The sequence below is a fragment of the Durio zibethinus genome, chromosome 15 (genome assembly GCF_047325235.1).
Source record: "Durio zibethinus cultivar Kanyao isolate XHJ-2024 chromosome 15, ASM4732523v1, whole genome shotgun sequence".
In the NCBI taxonomy this organism is placed as follows: domain Eukaryota; kingdom Viridiplantae; phylum Streptophyta; class Magnoliopsida; order Malvales; family Malvaceae; genus Durio; species Durio zibethinus.
The window spans coordinates 23995092-24015553 of NC_143176.1; the positions used below are offsets into that span (position 1 = coordinate 23995092).

The 20462-nt window shown below is 41.5% G+C and overlaps 1 non-coding gene and 2 pseudogenes across 1 annotated transcript; all 3 read right to left on the reverse strand.

Annotated features, from left to right (window-relative positions):
- Positions 1-658: 658 nt before the first annotated feature.
- Positions 659-8617, reverse strand: LOC149514831 (25S ribosomal RNA; annotated as a pseudogene).
- Positions 8618-8849: 232 nt separating this feature from the next.
- Positions 8850-9005, reverse strand: LOC149514832 (5.8S ribosomal RNA). The gene has a single exon (XR_016328375.1). It is a non-coding gene; the product is annotated as a 5.8S ribosomal RNA (ribosomal RNA).
- Positions 9006-9308: 303 nt separating this feature from the next.
- On the reverse strand, positions 9309-11110 carry LOC149514833 (18S ribosomal RNA; annotated as a pseudogene).
- Between the last annotated feature and the right edge of the window lie 9352 nt (positions 11111-20462).

The following is a 20462-nucleotide window of genomic DNA, read 5'->3' on the forward strand; positions in this document are numbered from 1 at the left end:
AAAATGGCATTAGCATGGAAGAAAAATTAAGATGTGCCATAACCCTCCTACTTTCCAACCATGGTGTGCAAGGTGAGCCGCCTAAGCCTAGGATACCTATACGTGGTGTACGGCTTGACATATGCCAATGGTGTTTGAGGGAACTACCCACATAAAGGACTAGCATGTGTCGATGTTGGTCAAAGCATGTGCTAAGACCAAGGGCCAACATGTCCCAAAAGTGGTCGAGGCATGTGCATGTGTCACAGTCCACTAGCTGGTCCAAGCCTAGGAGTTCTCTCTAAGTCAGAGAGCATTCTAGTAAGACAGGGTCCAACTACCAAAGGGACCAGACCTTAAGGCTACTGAAAGCCCAGATCATGGGGAACTATCCTAAAACAATGGTACGGATAGTGATCAAGACACCAAAGTCTTAGGCATATTGTTTAGTTTTAACAAAATTAAGCCAGGCCTAGGTGCAAGTGCTAGTGAGTGCTTATATGAATTTAGAAGCCATAAAAATGGCATTGGCACAATAGATGTGCCTGAACCCACCTACTACCAGGTCATGGGGTGCATGGTGTGCAACCCAGCATGTGTTGATGGTGTTCAAGGTAACTACTCACACAAAGGGCTAGCATGTGCCCCTATGATGGGTCGACAATTGAGTAATGGGCACGTGTGTCACTTCTAGCTTAGATTTTGACTTAGAGTCATTCAGTCATAATTCAATGCATGGTAGCTTTGTGCCACTAGCTCTTCAACCAAGCACAATGACCAATTGTGTAAATCAATGGTTCCCCCCATGCTAGGTTGAATTACTAGCACGATTAGTAGGGTAAAATCAACTTACCTCATGACAGTCTGAACCCAGCTCACATTCTCTAGTGGTGGGTGAACAATCCAACACTTGGTGAATTCTACTTCACAATGATAGGAATAGCCGACATCAAAGGATCAAAAAGTAACATCGCTATAAATGCTTGGCTGCCACAAGCTAGTTGTCCCTATGGTAACTTTTTTTACACCTCTAGCTTCAAATTCTGAAGGTCTAAAGGATCTATAATCCACGCTTTCATGGTTCATTTTTGTACTAGAAATCAAAATCAAACGAGCCTTTACCTTTTTGTCCCATGTGAGATTTTTGTTCTTGTTGAGCTCATCTTAGGACACCTTTGTTATCTTTTAACAGATGTGCTACCCTAGCCAAAATCCCCACTTGACAATGTCTTATGCCCAGATTGATTAACCAAGGCCAGCCTTGGGTCTAAAAGAATGGGTCATGCCTCACCTCTAATTCATTGAATAAGTAAAATAACATTAAAAGTAGTGGTATTTCAATTTCACTTGAAGCCTTCCATTTATCCTACACCAATTAAGTAATTTCCCAAAGTCAAACTACAGTCAAGCTCAACAAGGTTTTCTTTCCCTACTGTTTATTCCAAGCCTATTCCCTTGGCTATGGTTTTAATGGATAGTAGACAAGGATAGTGGGAATCTCATTAATCCATTCATGTGAAACACTAATTAGATGATAAGGCATTTGGCTACATTAAAAGGATTATAGTTACTCTTGTCATTTACCCATGCTTGTTTGAATTTTTTCACTTTGACATTTAGAACACTGGGTAGAAACCACATTACGCGAGCATATGCAAAAACCATTGCATTAATTTGTTTTAATTAAATAGTTGGATTCCTTTTGTCTATACTAATTCTAATTTGATTGCTCTCACCTAGGGAAGGCCCCCGAGGGAGTAATTCTTAGTCCCTTTCACCTGCACATGGTAACCTACTCTCACCATGGGAGTAGATTAAGCAATGTATCAGTAGCTAACGGGTTTGAGATTGGGACCATCATGCCCAACCCTTAGAACCATTCCTTTTCCCAAGGTTATGGATCAATTTTGCGACTTCGCTTGCCTATATTGTTCCATTGACTAGAAGCTATTCACCTTAGAGACCTGATGTAGTTATAAGTACGACTAGGCATGGATGGCACTTGGTCCTCTAGATGTTCAAGGGCCACCAAGGGCACACTTGACACCATAAGATGTGTGGTGCTCTTTTGGTTGTTGGACCCTACCTCCAACTAAGCCATTTCCAGGGTAGGCAAGCCATTAAACAAAAAAGATAACTATTCTTAAGGCCCTCATCAACTTCTTTAAACTCCTTAATGTTGTCGTTAGCTGTTGCATCCTGATTAAGGAATTTTAACCTAAATCCCTTTTGAAACTCATGCTAGACATGCTATCAGACAAGCTTTCCCTTTCTCTTAGGATCGACTAACCCATGTGTAAGTACTATTCATATGGTACCTTTCCCTTCTTCGACCTTCAAAGTTCTCATTTGAATATTGGCTGCTACCACCAAGATCTGCACCGATGGTCACTCCACCTAGGTTCACACCTTAGGTTTTATGGTGATCACTGTGTCCTCCTACTCATCGAGGCTTGGCCCTTACCCCAACAGTTGGGTATAGGTCGCGTGCTAAAACGCCATCTATTTTTTGGGTTAGTTGATTCGGTAGGTGGCTTGTTTCACATTCTTTAATGGATTTTGACTTTCATGACCACCATCCTACTATCTTAATCGACCAACACCTTTTACGGGTTTTAGGTTAAAGCATAATTGGGCACCATAACTTGGCTTCCAGTTCATCTCGTATCACCAATTCTGCTTACCAAAAATGGCCTACTTAGAGCTCTCAATTCTGTGGCATGGCTAAACAAAGCAACCACGCTATCATGAGCCAATGTTGTATAGGGCCATGACCAGGCATAGGATGTCATGAGCCACCCATGTATAAGGCCATGATTGAGTAGAGGTTTCAAGGTGGAGGGTAAATCTCATGGGATAGGAAAAAGTGTCCCTATTTCAAACTTTGTAATGGTTCATGGTAGCATAGGTGTAAAATCTCTTTAGCTTTTTAGAGGGGTGAGCAGTCGACGTATTGTTAGGCTATCTCACTAGCTAAGGTATGTGCTAGACCACCCCTTTAGGGCTACCCTTTTGAACTCGACGATGGTGGGAAGACTCAATGCTCTTTTTGTACTTATTATACTATTCTTGATATTAATAAAAAAAAAATTTTCTTATGAGAACACTAGGGGTTACCTTGGTGTGCTCCCATTATGCGTCGATATATTGTTGTGTATTCTTGAGGTTAACTTGAGATTAACACATAATCCATGGATGCCAAGCTATAGTGGTGTTCAAAATTTGTAAGTAATGAATGCCCTATTAAAACTTGGGTAAATCTTAAGCAAGAGTTGAAAAATGAGTTCTTCCCTGAGAATGTAGAGTATATGGCCCAAATGATGCTTCCAAAATTAATCTAAACAAGAATAATGTGAGAGTTTGTAATGGGTTTTTCTACCTTGATGGGGGACATTAGAGACAAGTCTAAAAAATACAAGATGTTCTAATTCCTTAAGGGCCTCACACCTTGGGCTAGGATGGAATTACAAAGATAAAAGGTGCAAGATGTGGCCACGACCATGGCTGCCACCAAACGTTTTAATGACTATAACAATGACCCCTTAAAATGAAAGAACCCTCTATCAGGTGGCAATAATTCCAACTTTGGGAATGGTAGAAAAATGGTCAAAGTAGATAGACTTTTCAATGAAGGATTAGATAAGATGCCTTCTAGTTAAGACAATACCCAACCTAAGGCAAACAATGTATCGAATTTCAATCTGAAGCAATTGCTAGCTTGTTTCTTATGCAAAGGGTCACATCAGGTGGCCAAATGCCCACATAGAAGTGCCTTTAATGCTTTGAGAGCCTCCTTTTAAGAGTCCTCCAAAGTAGTCAAAACTGTTGAAGAAGTTAAATAGGAGCCATCAAGGATGGGCTCAATATGGTTCCTTAATACCTTTTGTACCCAACTAAACATAATAAAGAAAGAATCTGTGAGAGGTTCGATGTATGTGGACGTAGTACTCAATGGTAAAACCATAAAAACCATGGTAGATATAGGTGCAATTGATACATTCATTACACCAGAGAAAGCAAAAAGGGTGGTCTCTAGGTTAATAAACACTGTGGGCAATGAAAGTGGTTAACTCATCAGCCTTTGTGATCAATGGAAGCTCCAAGAGTGTGATGACCAAGTTAGGGCCATGTGATGAAAATGTAGACTTCATGATTTCCCTCATGGATGACTTTGATGTTGTCTAGGATTGGGCTTCATGATGTTGGCTCAGGCAATCCCAATCCCTACTGCTAGTTGTTTATTGTTCTTGGGGGAAAGCTTCTGTGTTATGTCAGCCATAATCCTCCATAAGAGTAGGAAGAAAATGATTTCAACATTACAATTCAAGAAATGAGTAAAGAGAATGGAGCCTTCTTACGTGGCTATGCCAATTTACAAAGATGGGATTAATGAGAGTTTGTGGTTATGTATGGACTATAGGGCATTGGACAAAGTCACTATGAGAAACAAATATCTTATTCCTCTTATTACAGATTTGTTTGATCAACTAAGCTAGGCCAAGTGCTTCTCCAAATTGGACTTGAGATCTGGCTATCATCAAGTTGGAATTGCTAAAAAAGATGAGCTAAAAACCACTTGTGTAACGCAGTATGGTGCATTTGAATTTCTTGTTATGCTTTTTGGATTGACTAATGCCCTTGCCATATTTTGTACCTTGATGAATCAAGTGTTCCATGACTATCTTGACAAGTTTGTGGTCGTCTATTTAGATGACATATTGGTCTATAGTTCTACCTTGGAAGAGCACCAAGAGCACCCACATCTTATGTTTCAAATACTACAAGACCATCAATTGTATGTTAAAAGATAAAAAAGTGCATTTGCTCAAACATGAATTCACTTCTTAGGCTATAATGTTGAACAAGGCCACATTCGAATGGACATGGAAAAAGTTAAGGTTATCAAGGATTGGGCAACACCAAAGAATGTTAGGTGAACTCCACTCATTTTTGGGGTTAGCCAACTATTATAAAAGATTTGTGGAAGGATACTCTCGTAGAATCATGGCTCTCATGGAGCTATTGAAAAAAGAGCATAAATGGTGTTGGACAAGTGAATGTTAAGAGGCTTTTAAGGGCCTTAAGAAAGCCATGATGAAGGACCTTGTCTTAACTCTCTTTTACATTAGGAAGCCTTTTGAAGTTCAAACAAATGCATCTAATTTCGCTATTGGGGGAGTGCTTTTACAAGAATGGCACCCTATAGCATTTGAAAGTCAAAAGTTAAGTGAAGCTAAAAAGTAATAAATGGCTCAAAAGAAAGAACTTCTAATGGTAATCCATTGTTTGAAACCATGGTGGCATTATTTGTTAGGTTCACAATTCGTAGTTAAGATAGACAATGCAACGGTTAGTCATTTTCTCACCCAACTGGGGCTCATGGCTAAGTAAGCTAGATGGTAGAGTTTCTAGCCAAATTTGAATTTTTTTTTAGCACACAACTGGAATAACCAATCAAGTGATAGATGCATTGAATAGATAGGCAAAGCTGGCTACCCTTAGGAGAATTGCCCTAATGGTAGCTAGTAAAGTCACAACAGATATTCGCAAGCTAATTAAAGATAATCTGAAGAAAGACCCACAGGCAAGTGACATCCTAGAGTTAGTAGAAAAAGGGAAGTCCAAGTACTTTTGGCAAGAAAATGGGGTCTTATTGACAAAAGGTCCTTGGTTGTTTGTACCAAAAGTAGGAGGTCTAAGATAGATGCTAGGGAATGCCATGATACACCATGGGCGGGTCACCCTAGTTGGCAATGTACTTTGGCGTTACTGAAACAAAGCTATTATTGGCCTTACATATGGCAAGATGTGATAGACTATACGAAGACTTGCCTCATTTGCTAACACGACAAAGTTGAAAAAAAGAAATCGATAGGCATACTTGAACCATTACTTATGCCCACAAGACCTTAGATAAGTTTCTCCCTTGACTTCATATTGGGCCTTCCTAATGTTGGTGATCTTGTGTCTATTCTAGTAGTGATTGACCATTTCTCTAAATATGCTACATGATTCTCACCCAAAAGTATAACATCATGGAAGATATGGCTTGAATAATATTTAAACATGTAATCAAGTATTAAGGCCTTTCTTAAAACATTGTTAGTGATAGGGATCCAAGATTCACTAGGTCATTCTCAAGAGAATTTTTCCAGATCTTGGTATCTCAGCTCAACATCTTTTCAAGTTATCTCTTGCAAGCTAATGGTCAAACTAAATGATTTAATGGGTTACTGGATGAGTACTTAAGACACTTTGTTCAAGCTAATAAAAAAAATTAGCCTTTATTGTTGGATATAGCTCAACTTTGTTTTAATTCCAACAAGTGTTCTTTCACAAACAAAAGTCCATTTAAAGTGGTCACTGAACAACTACGAAGACCACTACATACATCCCTTGAGCCATATCGAGGCAAGAATCCATGAGCCTTCAACTTTAGCAAAAAATCAATACAAAACATAAAAATTGTGCAAGTAGACTTAGAGAAGGCATCGAACCACATGAAAAAATGGGCAGATAAGGGTTAAAAGGCACAGCAATTCAAAGTTGGTGATCTTGTTCTTGTCAGATTAGTGCCCGAACAAACCAAGTTCCTAAAAAACCAGGATCATAGGTTGAAGCATAAGTATAAGGGTCCAATGAAGATCCTTTCCAAAGTTGGGAATGCCTTTTATAAAATCAACCCACCAAAATGGATGAAGGTGGACCCAGTGTTCCATGTGAACAACTTAAAGCCCTATCATGCAAACTCCATAGATACAAGTTGAGGTGAATCAACTAGAGTTGCCATTACCATGAAGCCACCATCAGAACATCGAGTTAAAGATATTTTAGTTGACAAGGTATCTTGAGTATCTCGAAGAATAGTTCATGAATATTTAGTGGAGTGGGAGAGCTTAGGACTAGAAGAAACTAGTTGGCAGAGAGATCATGTCCTCCAAGCATTCAAGCAAAAGATTGAAGAATTCTATGCCAACAAGTCAATAAGGTCATTGATAAAATAGGTAGGGGAGGATGTCAAGAGCCAACCTTGTATTGGGCCACAACCGAGCATAGGATATAATGAGCCACCCATGTATAGGGCCATGACTAAGTAAAGGTGCCAAAAAGGAGGGTAGATCTCATTGGCTTGGAAAAAGTGTCCCCATTTCAAACTTTGTAATGGTTCTTAGTAACATCGGTATAAAATCTCTTAATCTCTTTCGAAGGGTTAAGCAATCGACATATTATTGGGCTACCTCACTGACTAAGGTACATGTTAGATTGCCTATCTAGGGCTACCTCTCTGGCCCCGACGATGGTGGGAAGACTCGGTGCTCTTTTTATACTTGTTATACTTTCTTGATATTAATAAAACAATTTTTTTCTTATGAGAACATCGAAGGTTGCCTTGGTGTGCTCCTAATATGGCCTAATATATAGGTATATATTCTTGAGATTAATTTGTGGCTTGTTGGTTGCCTTTTTAGACATCAAACTATCCTTGGCTACTTATAGGGAAGCATCCGTCTAAATGCCATATGGTCTATTGCTTCATTAAGAGAAAGCTTAGCTAGTGACGTATGCCATCTTGCCTATTTAAAGTTTGAGAATAGATGAAGGGCGTTGTCTATCCAATGCCTCTAATTTTTGGCTTTACCCTATAGAACATGCCAAGGGCTCTAATTATCCTAAAGGAAACTTTAGAGGGAACTAGCTATAGATGGTTTGATTAGTCTTTCAACCCTATACCCAAGTCATACAAATGATTTGCACATCATTATCACTGCAGGCCTCCACCAAAGTTTCAGTTGGCTTTGCCTGTTTAGGCATAGTTCACCATCTTTTGGGTTCTAATAGGTAGTTCACACCCGAACCCTTCGTAAAAAAGTTCAAGGTCAGTCGGTGGTGCACCCGTGAGAGATCACGTCATCAACTTCCTTGCACCTTATGGGTTTTTTAGCTCATTGATTAGCACACATGTTAGACTCCTTGGTCTATGTTTCAAAATGGGTCAGATGGTAAGACCATAGGCTAATGCCTAGTGCATGCCGGTGTCAAGGCATATCGAGATGATGTGTGCTACATTCCATGATCACGGTAATAACATCTTTATAGGCATATCGAAAGCCTAGGCTTGGGCCACCATCATGACCCATGTCGATCCATGCCTTGAGCTGATCAGGGAATTGGTTCTCACTATTCCACATCTGATCAATGCGTATTGTCGACCCTCATCTGCTTCCCTTTCGATAATTTTAAGCACTTTTTGACTCTTTTTTCAAAGTTTTTTTCATCTTTCCCTCATGGTACTTCTTTACTATCAGTCTCTCACCCATATTTAGCCTTGGATAGAATTTACCCCTTGATTAGGGCTGCATTCCCAAACAACCCAACTCATAAACAATGACTAGTGCTATGAAAGGTCCAGGCACAACAGGGCTCTCACCTTCTTGGCACCCCTTTTTAGGGTACTTGGGCCTAGTCTACCATTGAGGAAGCTTCTCCATACTACAATTTGGACACTGAAGGTGTCCAATTCTCAAGCTGGGCTATTCTTAGTTTGTTCACCGCTACTAGAGGAATCTTGGTTAATTTTATTTCCTTCACTTATTGATATGATTAAACTTAGTGGGTAATCTCGCCTAACCTGAGGTCATGATGCGAGCATCAACCAAGTGATACGAGGGATCTAATAGGGTCTGGGTGGACAACAAGTACATGTCATCAAAGATGAGGCACATTAGGGGCTTTACCACTGATGGTCACAGCGCTATCATTGCCAGGGACTCGTTTTTAGGCCAACCATGATCGACAAAATCATAAGAGGCCATCTTCCACCCCCTTCACCTAGAGCTCGATGGGCGGGGGTTTGAGGGGGTGACAGTGCATGACACCCAGGCAAGCGTGCCCTCAGCCTAATGGCTTGGGGCATAACTTCTATTCAAAGATTTGATGGTTCACGAGAGTTTGCAATTCACACCAAGTATTGCATTTCACTACATTCTTCTTTAATGTAAGAGTTGAGATATCCATTGTCGAGAGTCATTTTTGGTTTTTCATGACAAAAAGAGTCACAATGCCGATTATGCACACATCACAAACAAGATGATGATGGTAGATGCGTTCTTTTTCATTCTAGTTTTCTGGTACAATTCACACTATGGCTTTGTTATTCAGTCATAGGCAGCAATACCAATCATTTCACCCTTCCGAGAGGTAGAATGAAGTGTCACATCCGTCTGAGGCTAAAAGGGGCTTAGGGCATGAAGGCACCCTCACCCTTTTGGTGTTTTGTTAACGTGTTCATGAGTCATTCGTTAAGTGGGTTTTGACAATGATCCTTTAGACAATGATCCTTCTGTATGTTCACCTACTGAAACCTTGTTACGACTTCTCCTTCCTCTAAATGATAAGGTTCAGTGGACTTCTCATGATGTCACAAGTAGTGAATTGTCCATGTCACCGTGATTTGAACACTTCATCAAACCATTTAATCGATAGGAGCAATGGGTGCTGTACAAAGGGTAGGAATGTACTCAACATGAGTTGATGACTTACACTTACTAGGAATTCCTTATTAAAGACCAACAATTATAATGATCTATCCCTATCATGATGAAATTTCAAAGATTACCTAGGTTTATCAGCCAAGGCTATAGACTCTTTGAATACATCAATGTAGCAAGTGTGTGGCCAAAACATCTAAGGGCATCATAGACCTATTACTGCCTCAAACTTTCTTGGCCTAAGTGGCCATAGTCCCTCTAAGAAGCTAGCCACGAAGGATCACCTCTGCATACCTAGTTAGCAGGCTAAGGTCTTGTTCTTTAATGAAGTTAACTAGACAAATCACTTCACCAACTAAGAACGACCATGCACCAGCACCCATAGAATAAAAAAAGAGCTCTCAATCTATCAATCTTTACTATGTCTGGACCTAGTAAGTTTCCCTTTTTTAAGTTAAATTAAGCCACACACTCTACTCTTGGTGATGCCCCTTTGTCAATTCCTTTAAGTTTCAACTTTGCGACCATACTCCCCCGGAACCCAAAGACTTTGATTTCTCATAAGGTGCTGGTGGAGTTCTAAAAGTAATATCCATTGATCCCTAGCCGACATCATTTATGGTTGAGACTAGGATAGTATTTGATCATCTTTGAGCCCTAACTTTCATTATTGATTAATGACAACATCCTTGGCAAATTCTTTTATAGTTGTTCATCTTTCATAAATCCAAAAATTTCACCTCTAACTATGAAATTTGAATGCCTCTAATTGTCCTTGTTAATCATTACTCCTATCTCGAAGGCTAACACATTAAGACTGAAATCCTATGATGTTATCCCATGCTAATGTATACAAGCACAAGCCCACTTTGAGCACTCTAATTTCTTCAAAGTAACAATGTTAGAGGAACGACTTGGCCAATTAAAGCTAGGAGTGCCTCACCAGTAGTAGGGAAGAGTAGCTTGGTGCTCACTATGAGGTAGACTAGATGACCCAATCCTAGTTTCAACTATAAGTTTTTAACTGCAACAACTTAAATATATGCTATTGGAGCTAGAATTACCGTAGCTGCTAGCACTAGACTTACCTTCCAATAGATCCCCATTAAGGGATTTAGATTATACTTATTCCAATTACTAAACTCATAAAGCTTGGTATTGTTATTTATTTTCACTACCTCCCTATGCTAGGATTAGGTAATTTGTGCACCTGCTGCCTTTCTTGGAAGTGGTAGACGTTTTTTAGGCTCCCTCTTTGGAATCGAACCCTAATTCTCCATCACCCATCACCATCATAGTAGGCCATCATCCTACTATCAAAAGTTGATAGGGCAAAATTTTGAATGATGCGTCTCCAACATATAGGCTGTGTAATCTATCGAGTTATCATGAATCATCAGAGTAATGGGCAAAGCCTATGTAGACCTTTTATCTAATGAATGCATCCCTTCCAAAAGTTAGGGCTTGTTGCACATATTAGCTATAGAATTACTATAGCTATCGTAGTAGTAGATACCATCAAATAACCTATAATTGATTTAATAAGCCATTCATAGTTTCACTATCTGAATTAGTTCAAACTTACATAAGCATAGCTTAATCTTCGAGATAAGCATATGACTACTTGGCAAGATCAATAGCATTCTTTCAGGATGTTGGCACTGTATGGGCCTCAATGCACTGACTGAGTGACGAAGATAGCCAACACAAAGCATAAGCATCATACGTGTCAATCTCGTAAAATGCATAGCAATAGATGTGCAAAGGTCGAGAGCCTATACCCATAAAATATTCCACATCCAATAGCACGATCGAACACTAGTACACCAATGTGGCTATAGAGGTTTGGGTGGCACACTTAGGACACAACACATGATTAAGGTTCAACCCATAGCCCTTAAAGATATAAGAAGAATGATGGATTGCAAGACATCCAGTTACCATCAATTTAAGTATGTAGCATAGGATCCCGATTGCACCCTCAAGGTACAATAACCACATAGAGGGAAATTAAACAGGATGATGGTTGACAATTTGATGCATCAAGTATAAAAACTGCCAACATGCATAATCATAACGTCACTCATATGCCTATTGTATACAAGTGGCAGCATCCATGCACACTAGTCCATAACCCACCTAATCAACTACTCAATAAGTGAAAGAAATAAATGATGTACGAGGCCATGCCATAACCGCATGGGAAAAACACAAAGAAGGGCCATAAGGTTGCTTTTGCCATCCAATAGGCAACAATGACATGACACCACTAATGCTTGGTCTAGTCGAGACAGCACACAAAACCTCTGCAGCTACCACCCTAAGGGGATGTTACTTGATTTAGGGATTTGTTCGTAGGGTCTTTGGTAGCATGGGCTACATGCACAGGCTTGGCCAAGCTAAGGCATTTTTATGGTTGATGATAAGGGACCACGGGACTGCCAAATACTCAAGACACTTGGCAAGGCCAAGCCAGTGACTACAGCTTCTACTTGCACCACTTTAAGGAGCTATTGCTCAATTTAGAGACTTAGTCTGGGGTTTAGGGAAGCATCAATCGTAGGCATGGGCTTGTGCTCAGCACAACTGAGCCTTTTTTCCATATGCACACTAACCAGTTAAGGCCATGAGCTCCTACAAGTCACCAAAGCAACTAGTTGCTTGATAACATGACCAGAAGGCATGCATGGCTTAGAATTTTCTTTAGGGACATTGCTATGGATGTTCGTAACAACAAGCCTATCATGTACACCTACTCCTTCATGGGAGAAAAAAGGGGACTAGACAATCACCCCTAAAAGGCATGATAGATTTTACGTATATGTTAGCAGTAGACATTAAAGTGTCTATAATGGGGAACTTTTTTCAAGCAGACATATCTTGCATGAGGGTTTGTAGGTGTTGATGATGGTTGAGGCAAGTACCCACACCAAGGCCCAGCACGTGCTGATGGTGTTCGAGGCAAGTGTCCGTAGCAAGGGCCAGCATTTGTCGATGGTGTTTGAGGTAACTACCTATACCAAAGGCCATTTTCTACCAATACTGATAAGGTATGTGCCTTCATCAAGGGCCAGTACGTGCCAATGGTGGTCAAGGCAATTGCCCATACCAAAGCTAGCTAGTGCCATTGGTGTTCGAGGTAGGTGCCCTTACCAAAGGCTAGTTTATGCTGATGATGGTCAAGGTAATGTGCCCATACCATGTGCCAGCATATGCTGATAATAGTCGAGGCCTTGGCTAAAGTTTGATTCTAGGCCCTGATGCACATGCTAGGCTTAGGCATGTACTGATGTCATATTTTTTGCCTAGGGCACCATCATCGAAAGATTGTTGAAGAACCTAGTCAATGGCATTGAGGGTTCCAATGATTGAGAAAGGGGGCCAGGGGGTGTGTGCACATGATGTATGATGGGTGCTAGTCCTTAGCCCTTATATTGGCCCCTTATCCCCCAAAGAACCTCAACAACTCACAACCCTTTAAAAAAGCATAAGAGCTTTTACAAGTTTGCAACCAGTAGCCATTCAAGTGTCTAAAATGGGGATGCTTTTTTCAAATGGCCATAAAATCTTCTACACTTCGAGTTCTTAGCTAAATTTTTTTATGGATGCCTACAAAAATACAAGGATCACGTGTACTAAATTTAGGGCCAAAACTCCTTTTAAAAGAATTTAAAAAAAATCCCAAACCATGAAAAATTTTAAAAATCATGAAAAATAAAAAATGAGTCATCTTGCCATGAAACTTCACATGAAAGCATAGGGGACTGTTATATGAATTTACAAGCTATAAAATGGTATTGGAATGGAAAAAATATGAAGATGCGCTTGAACCCAACTATTGCCCAGTCTTGGTCTGCATGATGCATAGCCCAGCATGTGCCAATAATATTTGAGGGAATTACCTACCCCAAGAGCCAACATGTGTCTATGGTAATCAAAGCACGTGCCAAGGCCAAGGGCCAACATGTCTTGATAGCAATTGAGGCATGTGCATATGTCATAGTCTGCAAGCTGATCCAAAACCAAGAGTTCTTTTCGAGTAGAGAAACAATTCTAGTTCTAGTAGGACAAGGTCTGAAAGCTAGGGGGACCAAGCCTTGAGGTGTACTAGAGGTCTAGGTCATGGGGAACTAGCCTAGAACAATGGAATAGGTAGTGATCAAGACCCTAGAGGCTTAGGCTTGGTGTTTGGGTTTGACAGAATTGAGCTAGGCCTAGGGGTGTGTGTGTGTGTTGGTTAGCATTTTATGATTTACAGGCAGTGATCAAGACTCTAGAGGATCAGGCTCGATGTTCAGGTTTGATAGAATTAAGCCAAGCCTAGGTACAGTTGTTAGTTAGCATTTTATGAATTTACAAGCCATAAAAATGGCATTTGCATGGCAAAAATATGAAAATGTGCTTATGTCACTGGTCGAGACTCAAGCTTCAGGCTCGCACAGCTCTAAGATATAAGAATGGACTTTTTTGCATCCCAAATTAGCCTAACATAAGAAACTGTGCATAGACACTTTAGACTACAAGGCTTGGCCACCTAGTAAGTTATGAAATGAAAGGCCACAACAAGTGCTTGCAGAAAGGCTAACAAAAGAATAAAACAAAGTTTAAGGCAAAAGTAAGGATGTTATTACTCAATGGTTCTAGTGTGTGTACAATGAAGATAAGAATCTCTCTATTTATAACTGAGTCCCCCTTACAATTAGTGCCAAGATACATTTTTAAACTCTAGGGGTTACACTGGCTTGAATCCTATGATTTTAAGAGATAAGATACAATTCTTAATTCTAAGGGATTGGTGTTGCTGCACAATCTTTGACTTGTTGAAATCATGTTGATATCAAGCCTTCTAAAAGCTTCAAAAACTAATCCTCTTAGGATTGTGTTCAGGTGTGCCCACACCTGGGCTTGATCATGTACCTATTCTTTAACCATTAATGCTCTCACCTGGGTTTGATTGGATGCTCGTGCAATGCTCACCAATGCCTACCCCTAGTTCTAGCTTAATCCTACCCAACCTAAACAATTTTCCTAGGCCTCTAGAGTCTTTGTCACTACCTGCCCCATTGTTTTGGGTTAGTTCCCCATGACCTAGACATCTAGTGAACCTCAAAGCTTGGTCCTCTTGGATGTCAAACTCTATCTTGTTAGAACTTGAATTGCTACTCAACTTGGAAAGAACCCTTTGGCTTATACTAGCTTATGAACCATGACACTTGAACCCACCTACTATTTGGTTGTGGTGCACAAGGTGCATGATTATGGCCTAGGATACCTACATTTGGTGCTTGGCCTAGCATGTGCCAATGGTGTTCGAGGGAACTACTCGCACAATGGGCCAATATGTGCCTATGATGGTCGAAATATATGCTAAGACCAAAGGCCAACATGTCCCGATGGTAGTCGAGGCATGTGTATGTGCCATGGTTACAAGCTAGTCCAAGCCCAGAGGCTCTTTTTTAATCGAGCAACAATTCCAATTCTAGCGAGACAAAGTCTGATGGCCAGGGAGACCAGGCCTTAAGGCTTATTAAAAGTTTAGGTCATAGGGAAGTAGCCCAGAATAGTGGTAAGGGTAGTGATCAAGACTCCAACGGCTCAAGCACAATGTTCAAGTTTAGTGAAAATGAGCCAAGCCAAAGTGTAGGAGCTAGTAAGCATTATATGAATTTACAAGCCATAAAAATGGCATTAGCGTGGCAAAAATATAAAGATGTGCCTAAACCCATCTACTACTCGATCATGGTGTGCATAATATGTGACCTAAGCCTAGGATACCTGTGCTTAGTGTATGTGTCATGCCCTGGGCAGGCGTGCCAGACATATTAGGCACATAAGCACGCGAACCAGAGGTTGAGCCCCACACACCAGGTGCACTGGCGAGTATTTGCATGCAAGGCTTGGAAGGCAAGGCTAGAACACCTACACAGCCTGCAGGCCAACCTGCATGGTCAAGGCCTAGCCTGCATGATGCTCGTACAACTTTTAGAAAGGCCCAAGGTGGGAGATATGCAAGGGAATCTTCTGAAAGCCTTCAAGATCAGCAAGAGCCTCCTGGCAGATTTGGTTGACCCTAGAATTCAAGAGTTCGAATCTTGATTGATTGTAATCTTTGTAATTCCTTGATTTTAGCCTTGATTCTAGGGATATTACCATTAAGTGTAGCTAGAGCCTCAACTATAAATAAAAGGCTGCTTCACCCTCATTTGTACACCATCATACACTTTTGTTTCAGTGAATACAAAGCATATTCCAGCAAGCTATCTTATTTTCTTATTACTCTCAAACTTGCACATTTAGCCCTTCCCATTGTTGTAGTGCCTGAACGCCGATGTTTTAGGCTGACTTAGGCTACAAGGAAGTGATTCCAGGCCTAAGGCCACATGGATTCTGAGTCTAAGGTTGGAGCCCATCATAGTTGGCATCAAAACAAGTTTGATTCTATGTGTTTGTGTTGTTCAAGTTAGATGATAGTTGAGGAGATGGCATCCCAGAGTGATGTTGCTAGCCAACAACCAGAGGCTCAGAAGTAGGGGCATGAAAGAGGCAAAAAGGCTAACTCGAGAGATATCTAGTCTACCATGGACGGGAGGCTGGCCAGGGTGGATATGAGTATGGGTGACATGCCAAAAGAAGTTTGAGGATGAGGAGACTCACGTTGAAGTGCTAGACTTCATGAAGGAGGAGCTCAGTGGCGAGTTGCAAGCTACTCTCAATAAAGGTATAGATGTGATCACCCAAAAGAATGAGACCTTGAAGGCTATGGTAGAGGCCTTAAGCAAGAGGATAGAGGAGCTCACCAGCGAACTTATTGCTTGCAAGACTACCATTGGGAATGGCATGTTTACTGGAGTGTCAAAGTCCAGGATGGATGTCCCCAAGCCTAAAGAGTTCAAGGGAACTAGGGTAGCCAAGGAAGTAGACAACTATCTATGGGGTATGGAGTAGTATTTCTAGGCTATGGGCATACAGGATGAGGTAATGAAGGTAAGCACCGCTGCTATATATCTCACTGATGTAGCCTTATTATGGTGGAGGCGTAGGTGTGATGATGTTAGGTGTGGGAATGCCAAGATTAAAACCTGGGCAGAGTTTTAAAAAGAGTTCAGAGAGGAATTTTACCTGAAGTATGCCGATGATGAAGCATGGGCAAAGTTACGCAGGCTGAGCCAATAAGGGGACATAAGGGAGTATGTCTAGATATTCTCTGAAATAATGCTATAGATCTCGGATCTAGGCGAGAAGGATACCTTATTTGCTTTCATGGATGGGCTGAAACCATGGGTGAAGCATAAGCTACAATGGAAGTGAGTTCATGACTTGGCTAAAGCCATGACTACTGCTGAGTCTTTGATAAAGTTTAAGCCTCTGAACAAGTTGGAGTATTCCAAGCCTAAGGGTAAAGGTAAAGATGAGAGGGACCAGAAGAAGCAGTCCAAGGGGAAAGACTGTGATCAAAAGTCCAAGGATGGGGACTGATACCATTCAACCAATGATGGTGAGAGGAAGCCACTAGCAGGCAAGTGGAAAGCAAAGGGGGACCGAGAGCCACTAGCATGCTACCTATGTGGAAAAAGCCATATAGTGCATAATTACCCATAGAAGAGCAAGCTGGCTGCTATAGACAAAGAGTCTGACAAGGAGCCAAAGTCAAGAAGAGCAAAGCTTGGGTCATTGGTACTCAATGTTGTCTAGAATAAGGGGAACTACAAGCCAAAGGGCTTGATGTTTACAGTTTTGATGGTTGCAGGTCAGAAAGTGAACCATTAGTGGACACAAGTGCCTCACATCTTTTTATTTCAGGTGATGGAGCCCAGAAGCTCGAACTAAAGGTGCAGAAAAGGATTGGTACCATTAAAATGGTGAACTCTAAGGAGGTTTCAGCCATTGGAGTAGCGTGGGGAGTAAAGTTGCAACTTGGAGACTGGAAAGGCAAGGAAACCATAGAGGTAATACCCCTTGACGACTATGAGTTTGTGATTGGGTTGGATTTCTTTGTTCAGATTAACGCCCTCTTTGTGCCTTTTGCTAATTGTATTTACATCTTGGATGCACGGTGCCAATGCCTAGTACCATTAAAGAGAGGGTCTAGAGTTGGGTCACAGGTGGTGTTAGCCATCCAATTTGCCAAGATGGTAAGCAGAGAAGAAGACACCTTCTTGGTAGCCCTGAAGTATGAGGAGCCTGAGGAGCCAAGGGAGAAAGAGATTGAGTCACCCTTGGAGGTGCTAAAGGTGTTGAAGATCTTTAGTGATGTGATGCCCGTAAAACTGCCTAGCCAGCTATCACTTAAGAGGAAGGTAGACCACAAGATCGAGCTGGTGTCCGAGGCCAAGCCATCAGCTAGAGCCCCTTACCAAATGTCCCTACTAGAGTTGGAAGAGTTAAGGAAGCAGCTCAAAAAGTTGGTTGATGCTGGGTTCATCAAGCCATTGAAGGCATCATATGGTGCATCGATTCTATTCCAACGTAAGCATAATAGGTCATTGTGGCTGTGCATAGACTACCGAGCTTTGAACAAGCTAACCATCAAGAACAAGTACCCTATGCCACTCATTGCGGACTTGTTCGACAAACTTGGGAGCACAAAATGATTCACCAAACTGGATTTGAGGTCAGGCTACTACCAAGTCAGGATCACAAAGATAGATGAGCCCAAGATAGCATGTGTCACTTGGTATGATTCGTATGAGTTTTCATTTTATCATTCGGACTCACGAATGCCCCAGCAACATTTTACACCTTTACGAACAAGGTACTTCAGTCGTTTCTTGATCGATTTGTTATGGTTTATTTGGATGACATTATGATCTATAGCCAAACATGTAGACCACTTGAGACAGGTGTTCGAGGTGTTACGGGTGCACAAGCTATTTGTCAAGAGGGAAAAGTGCTCGTTTGCCCAGCAGGAGATCCCATTCCTAAGCCATATAGTGGGAGGTGGCAGGATACGCATGGATGGAAGCAAGGTGTACACCATCCTGGAATAGGAACTGCCAGCCAAGGTAACTGAGTTTAGGTCATTCCTTGGTCTAGTTAACTACTACAGGTGCTTCATCAATGGTCACTCAGCAATAGCCATGCCATTGACTGACTTGCTCAAGAAAGGGAGAGCATAAGAGTGGAGCATAGGGTGCCAGGAAGCCTTTGATAGGTTGAAGCAGACTGTGACCAAAGAGCCAGTATTGGCCATGCCAGACCATGCCAAGCTATATGAGCTGCATACGAATGCATCAGACTTTGCCATAAGAGACGTGTTAATGCAGGAAGGACATCTAGTCACGTTCGAGAGTAAGAAGCTGAACGAGACTGAGCGTAAGTACAAGGTCCAAAAGAAAAAGATAATTGCATTGGTACACTACTTGTACACTTGGTGCCATTACCTGTTAGGGTCGAGGTTCATGGTTAGGATGGACAATGTGGTAACCAGCTACTTTCAGACACAAAAGAAGCTATCCCCCAAGCAAGCGAAATGGTAAGATTTTTTTACAGAATTTGATTTCTAGATGGAGTATAAGCTAGGGCGAGTGAACTTGGTGGCAAACACCCTGAGCTAGAAGGCTAACCTTGCTGCCATTAGCCAACCAAAGGGGTCACTGATGCCGTGCATCAATAAGGGACTTGCGTATGATCCTACAGCCAAGGCTCTTATAGAGTATGCCCAGCAAGGTAAGACTAAGAGGTTTTAGGTGCATGATGGTTTGTTGTACACTAGAGGTAGCTGACTGTTTGTGATACAGCATAAGAAGCTCCATAAGGAAGTTTTGTAAGAGTGCCATGATTTAAGGTGGGTTGGAGACCTAGGAGTGAGTCGTACCTTAGTGTTACTAGAGGATCAGTACTACTGGTTGTATATGAGGGATGATGTGGAGGCCTATGTGAAGACTTGTCTTGTGTGCCAACAACATAAGGTGGAGCTTAAGAAACTAGGTAGTCTCTTAGACCCATTGCTAGTGCCAGAGTGACCATGAGAGAGTGTTTTTTTAGACTTTATAGTCCGTCTACCCAAGGCAGAGGGGTTTGGAAGCATCATGGTAGTGGTGGATAGGTTTTCCAAGTATGGAATCTTCATTCCAGCAACCCAAGAGTGCCTAGCCAATGAGGCAGCTCGATTATTCCTGAAAAATGTGGTTAAGTACTGAAGAATACCGAGGACCATTGTTAGTGATTGAGACAAGCGTTTCACGGGCAGGTTCTACACTGAGTTGTTCAAGCTGTTGGGTTTAGACTTGAACTTTTTCACTAGTATGCATTCCTAGACCGATGGGCAGACTGAGCGTGTGAATTGACTATTGAAGATCTACCTCAGGCACTATGTGAGTGCCACATAAAAGGACTGGCCAAAGCTACTAGATGTTGCATAGTTTTCCTATAACTTGCAAAGGAGCAAGACAATAAACTAGAGCCCATTTGAGGTTGTGACATGTTAACAACCATTAACACCTGGTTCGATTGCTGCAGGCTACACAGGGCTAAATCCAATAGCATACATGCTTGCCAAGGCTTGGTAGGAACAAACTGACTTGGCCAGAGTCTATCTACACAAGGCCGCAAAGAGGTCAAAAAAGTAGGCAGACCAGAATAGGCAGGACGTACAATTCCAAGTTAGAGACTTGGTGTTAGTGAAGCCGTATCCCATTATGTGCCATAGGGGGCTACACAAAGGCCTAGTCTGAAGGTTTAAGGGACTTTTCTGAGTAGTCAATAGGGTAGGCAAGGTTGCCTATAAGCTGGATATGCCACCCAAACCGATGTTTCATGTAAGCATGCTCAAGCCATTCCATTAGGATGAGGGAGATCCAGGATGAGCAGAGTCAAAGTGTGTGCCATTGGGAGTAAGGGCCTCATATAAGAAGGAGGTCTAAAGTATCATAGTTGATCGAGAGGTGAGACGAGAAAACTACCAACCAAGATAAGAGTACTTGGTGCACTAGAAGAGACTTTCAAATAGCGAGGTGAGCTAGGAACTAATAGAAGACTTATGGCAGTTTGAGGACT